Here is a 6764-nt window from a genome sequence, read left to right on the forward strand (position 1 = left end):
TAAGCTCAGCAGTGATCGAAATTATCAATGACCATTCCTGGAATCACCGACCCGTCATAAAACCTGGGACAAAAAAGAGGAATGAGAAGACCGAATCGGTAAACAGTATAAGCAATCAACACTGAAACAAGGAAAACATGAAACGGGACAACACCACGGCAAAAACTTCACAATTTGATTAAATGGCACAATTTGTTCAGGGCGGCATGATCCTCGTTGCATTTTTTGGAAAAAAAAAATAATAAAACGAAAACGCCGTACTGAATACAGGTTTTTAATGGAACTCTTTCATGTTACTTGGAAGCAGTTGTACAAGGAGTTATCTCGATGAAATATAAAACCTTGGTCTTATAAGATTATTGTTGTCGTTCCTGTCAATTGGCAAAAATAAAATCCGTGTTCCGGCATTCTGGTGTCCCGTCCAATACATCCTTTATCTCAGAAGCTCCATGGGGTGACCCAAGATGGCGGATAACTTCGCGCACCTCAAATTCAGTCAATATTTGACTCTGCTGATGAGAAAAAAAAGGAATTGTCGTAACGGTACAGTACTACAAAAGTAAGTAATGGAATCAATGGTAATTTAAAACCTGTTTTTTGGTTTCTTAAAGGGGCAAGAAGATTTTAACGAGGCCTAGTTATTTGGTTTTAATATTTGAATGGGGCTTTGATTTGCGGCAACTGCATTTAGGCGTTAACAGTGAGCTTAGTCTTTAAGCTGATAAACGTTTTCTTAGAAAGGCAACAGCACAAAACCAACACACACTACCAGAGCAACCTCTGTTTTGTTAAGCAGTGCTCATATGCATCGAAACAAAGCACAGCTTACATGTACAACAGCTCACTGAAGAATGTCATACTAGGAACTATTAAACACAATCTTATACAGTATAGCATGCACTATATCAGTGAAGTAGTATTCAATGGATCTTAACTGGATGGTAAAAAAGTTTGATGCAGTAATGTTTTACACTCAGATCGCAAATGAGAGTTGTTATTACATGTATATCCTATATTGTCTTACGCCATTAAACACCCCGTGTTGTGCAAACTCATAAGGCCAGCAGTTTTGCTCCATTTAGCAGTTCCAAAAAGTGGTAGAAAAGTATTTCTACCTTACAGAATACTACAAAAATGATCTCAAAATGCAGAAAATGTAGAAAATGCGACATGAGAGAAACTACATTTGCAAAATTTGCTGGGGGTAGGGGATACCCCCCGTACAAATCTGTCACACGTTCTTGGTTGTTTACAATAATTATTCACTTTCTAATAAGTATAGTGCGAAACGTTTAGGTAAAAGATAGCTTATTGGACGATTAAGGATATTCGCACTAAAATCTTCCCACGTTGACATTTGTTTCATTTCTCACCTGAAGTTAGGTCATAAATTACTTAGTCCAAAACTGAAAAAAAATTGGGGTCACCAACTTTGTTTCGGAGAAAAAGGCAAGGGAAAAATGCCCTAATTTTGTTAGGTAGGTCATCATGACGGGATGTAGGCTCATCTACTCATCCGTCCAAAATCAGAAAAATAATATGTTAGAGTGAAGGTTTCTGTGCATGGAAATATATGAGTGGGTTTTTTATTTACATGCTGCTGGGGATGTTGTAAACAGTAGAGTTAATCCTGAACGAGCGTTTCCACAATTGCTACCCGTTGTAACTACTTCCAGAACTCAGGACACAAGGAAAAAAAATTTTAAAAAAGATTACTTCAAACGTTATGCGGAACACCTTCACATTAAGAGGGAGAGTTGAAAACACTGACCCCAACTCCTTGGACTAATCGGGCATTGACCTCTAAATGGACTACTCTATGAAATATCCCTCCTTAAAAAGTACTGAAAATCTTTTAAGGAACATTCTTGGTATACTTGATTATGTGAAAAAGGCCAATAACTTGGAATGTTGCAGGAAACAAATTTAGAAACTACCTCCCCAAATGTCAGATCTTTGCGGTACATTGTTTCTGAGCTAGCGTTTCATCCAACTTTATATTCGAATTTTGTGTAGTTGAATCAAAGTGCTCCAACATCTGGACTTCACTTTGCTATGAGATAAATACATGTAGATGTGTATTTAAATACATCTCCTAATGTTCTTGAAAGGTTCAAACTCCTGAGATTCATAGGGATACATGTAGACATTTTTCAATAAATTGCTGTAGCTAATGGTGCCATGGTGTCACATAATAAAAGTGGCACTTAAGAAATTCAAAATGCTGTATTTTCAATACGAAAGACGTCACGGAACTGGAAACTTAAACAAAGATTTTTTTCTAGGTCATTTGATCATCTTTAAACCTCTCTTCTGTCCTGAGGGTGGGGAATTTTATTGAAAAATTGCCACAAAAGTCAAATGCTCCACCTCTACCCGACCCCCCTCCCCCCCCCCACCCCCTCTGTGTCTTCACATTGATACCTGCATAAATATTCTAACAAAATAATATTTTCCCTCAAAGGGCTTTTGCATTCCTTCACCATCTTCATTTAACACGTAAACGTCAATAGCCCTTGAGGCAAAGCTGAATGAGCTATTGACCCATTGCCGTTGAGGGCGAAGGGTCTAATTGTTTTAGTATCACCCAACTAGTCAGACAGAAAAGGCAATAATTAAGTTTACAAATGCAAGTTGAAAATATATTTTTTTGGGAATAAAATGAGAGAAAGCCTCTTGCTTTTCGCTACTCGAGGACTATTACTAATAGTCTTCTAGTAGCTTAGCCAATGCAGCATTTGCATTAGTTCACTAGTTGGGTGATACTAATTATGATTATATTTACAGTGGTAAGAAGTATATAAATAATCGAATATTGAAGAAAGTAAGAAAGTAAAAAAAGAAAATAATAATAAAATTGTGTAGAGTTACATATACATGTAAGTCTATCACCAATATTTTGCAAACGATGAAGCATTTAATTCGACCATCAGAGCATCCATTAAGAAGACAATCGGGCTATTATCGTTGCCTGTGTTAGTGTACGAGCTGACTCATATGTGAGATTCTTCCTTATTCTCTTTATGTTGTATAGATAGAAATGTCCCATAGCGCATTTTTCGTTATTTCAAATTTCATGTTACAATTGAACCATATCCTCCAAGGCTCCTTGCTGTAGTGGTTGAATGAACGACCTGACAGATATGACTTAAACCACATTAGCGCAGAATCTGTGATTCCAAATGATGTTTCAAGTCTCTGTAGTAAGATCTTGTGGTCTACTGTATCGAATGCTGTGCTTAAGTCAAGCAGGACTAATAATGTAACATGTCTACGATTCATGTTATGGAAGATGTCATTTACAACTGTTAAAAGTGCTGTTTACATGCTGCGTTGCTTTCTGTATGCGGACTGCAGTAGGGTATACAAATCATTTTCAGCCAGGTGGCTATGTATTTAGTCAAAAACTGCTTTCTCTGTTACTTTTGATAGAAACTGCAAATTGCTTACGGGCCTTAAATTCTTATAAGCGGTACCAAGACTGGGTTTTTTGAGGAGAGGCTTGACGAGCGCATCCTTCCACGCTTCAGAGAAAACACCCTGTGATAGTGAACAATTAACAATGGTGGTAATAATAGGTACATGTAGAAATTGGTTAAGACAGGCGACCACCAATTGGGTTGGCATTGGGTCTAAATTACATGATTTTTTGGCGGATTTCCTTATGATTACACTAATATCACCTTCAGACAACAGCTTAAATGATCATAAAACTTTCACACACTCCACTTTAGGGTTTGGTGGTACTTTGTGCAGATCTGATGAAATAGCACATGTGGATTCTCTCTCGTTTCAAATGTCATCAATCTTTGTCACAAAGAACCTTCCAATGTCATTTGCCAGTGAAGATTTATTCAGTTGATCCGGGAATGTAGGAACTACGTTCTCTTTAATGCCAAGGATCTCATTTGCAGCTGTGAAAAGTTTGTGTTGATCAACACTGTTCTGACTTCCATAAACTCAGAATACGTCTTGTCTTATTCAACAAAAAAGACACATACAGTAGTTTCTTCTAGTTTTAAAGACTTGTAGATCTTCCATTGTTCTACATGTAGTTCTTCTCCTTTTTTTCTCAGCTCTTAGTAACAACTTTTAAGGGAGCATGATGTTCCAGCACTGATAATACTGTAGCATTATATTTCAAGGCCATAGCATTCAAATCTGTCCACTCACATCTTCTACATACAAACGATTAATTGCACACATATAGGAATCTTTCAAATCACTTTTCATTTGATTCATATCAATCGATCTTAGCTTTCTGTAGGTGATGGACTTAACAGAAAGGTCAGGTTTGTATGATGATAACCAGCATAAAGTGGCAGCATGATCAGAGATGTAGCGATCAATTTGAGGTGATCCATGTACAAGTTTCTCAGACATACATGTACGGGTGATGATAAGATCTAAAATGTGACCATGGAAGTGAGTAGGCATACTGTAATTTAATGTTGCTGTAAATGAATGAAGGGGGTAGTTTCTAAAGAAACTGTGGTGCTGTGTCGGTGGGGAAGTAGTATACAAAAATTTGGTTTTATCAACGGAGTTGATAATGTAAATTGGCCACCGTACAGAGATTCTAAAAGCTAATGTTTCGAGCGTTAGCCCTTCGTCAGTTGCTGTAGATTGATTGATTCAAGTAAGTTTAGAAAAATCAAAGAAATCGGATCCTGATGATCTTTGTTGGTATGAATATTAAAATCTCCTGTGATTAGCAGTTGCTCTTTGCAAAGTAAAAGAGATTCCAGATAATCAGAGAACTCGTCAAAGAATGAAGATGTAGAGACTTTATGAGCTTCGGAATACGGTGGTCGGTAAACAATAACAATGAGCCCATTATGGGATGATGATGTCCACTTTTTTGACATTCAGTGCATCATGCAGTTAAATGTAATTTAACAGAGTGAACAACTAGGAGCACAAGTTCTACCTTCGCGGTCAGTGGTTTGTTAGATCACAGGCAGCCCAAGCTCAAAATGTTAGGAGTTCAGTGTAACGTGACATATGCTATATTACATAACTACGCGAAACGTGACTCCCGCCTTACAGCATATGGAGGTATTGTGTTACAACGGTTTGAATTTGTAAAGGTTTGTATGGGAAGGCAACGGCTTTGCTGGAAAAGTCAATTTATTATGTCACGTTACATTGAACTCCTAACATTTTGAGCTTGGGCTGCCTGTGGTTAGATATGCGCATGCGCCAGGTTTCGTTGTGTTCTTGGTCCATAGGGCATTGTAGCAGTGTTGTTAGTGTTTTAGTCAGCGTTTTCTGAGCGTTAGCGTTTTCCTGAGCTTGGGGACTCCTTGGAGGCTGTCTCCCCTCCCCTGTCCCTCCCTTTCTTTCCACTGTTTTATCAGTGTGATGGGTGCCTGCTTTCTCCCTCCGCGTGGGTGCTCATGGCTGCCATTTTAGATCCCTGTGTGGATCTTCCTACTCTAGATCCTTGATATCTCAAGATATTAAAAGAGGCCATGGTAGACGAGAGTAGAATTCAAACGACAATACCCAGTTATCCATGAAGCTGGTAGTTGACTACAAGGTAGGTAGTTGGAATGCCGCATGTTGAGCTTGCAGTCACTGTGATATCTTGTGTTTCCTTCTTGTGCATGCGAATATTTCTTGGAACATGATCCTGGATTAGGATGAATGTCTACGCATATTGTAAAGGTCTTTTGCTGGTAGATGGACACAAGTCTTCTAAGCTCGTCGTTTGTATGAGATAAGATTCTTGGTCGAAATGTATCTTGTTTGATATGAGTAGTTAGGAGAGCCAAGAGAAAATGTAGTAATTTCCAATTTGTTGTGGAGCTTTGAGTAGAAGCCGCCATCAGGCTGAAGGAGAATTTGCCCTTAATAGGAGGAGATCAGCTTTATATGTTGAGACCATTGGAGAGTATTGGTGACGGTTATCTACCCAAATCTTTAATTTTGCTAACTGTTGTCAGTTGTGAACAACTGCTTGGAATCATCTGCAAATAGGGCAACTTTAGAATCATGTTTAATACATTGAGGAATGTTGTCTACATAAACAAGGAAAATCAGAGGGCCCAGTATAGAGCCTTGCGGAACACCGGACAAGACTTGTAACCAGTCTGAATGAGTACCGTGTAGTGCTACTCGTTGATATCTATCAGAAAAATAGCTCTGAAACCAGTTTATTAGCTGCCCAGATATTCCAAGCAAGGCACAGTGACGGACTTTGTTGAATGCTTTAGCAAAGCTATGTCAATATGCCAAATAAGCTATGTCAATCTCCTTGCCTTTGGCTATAAGGCTTCAATCGCTTCGTGGTAGACCTCCCTCTATTAAGAAAACCGTGCTGCAGATGGTAGATTTGTGGTGAGATGAGAGAATAGCAGTGGTTAAAGAGACAATCTTTCTAGGCATTTTGATACAATACACAGTAATGAGTTTGGTCGGTAGTCCTTGGATTGATCCTTAATTGCCTTATTTTTTTCTTCCCACAGAAAAAAGAAATTAAAATACAATATGAACAATTATCAAAAAAGAGAAGATGGAAAGAAAAATTATTGAATTACATTGGTGGTGAGGAGGCCTAAAAGAAACTACTAAGCTTATGTAAATTAGGCCTCCCCAAGTAAAAGCATCTATCTATCGTTGACGTGCAAGTTGCCGATGGAGAATACAATAATTATTATTACAAACATTTAGTTATTTAACATGTTGAAATATAAAGCAATGAACAAAAATTACAATTTACAGTTACAATTACAAACACTTAGTCATTTAATTAAGGTGTT

At 38.0% G+C, this 6764-nt stretch overlaps 1 long non-coding RNA gene across 1 annotated transcript in view; it reads left to right on the forward strand.

The window, feature by feature from the left end:
• Positions 1-451: 451 nt before the first annotated feature.
• Positions 452-6764, forward strand: part of LOC138033804 (uncharacterized) — a 10770-nt gene continuing 4457 nt past the window's right edge. Inside the window, exon 1 of the long non-coding RNA XR_011128667.1 lies at positions 452-559. This is a non-coding gene — a long non-coding RNA (uncharacterized lncRNA). The remainder of the gene's footprint in view (positions 560-6764) is intronic.

Source organism: Montipora capricornis, chromosome 14 (genome assembly GCF_036669925.1).
Source record: "Montipora capricornis isolate CH-2021 chromosome 14, ASM3666992v2, whole genome shotgun sequence".
Taxonomy (NCBI): Eukaryota; Metazoa; Cnidaria; class Anthozoa; order Scleractinia; family Acroporidae; genus Montipora; species Montipora capricornis.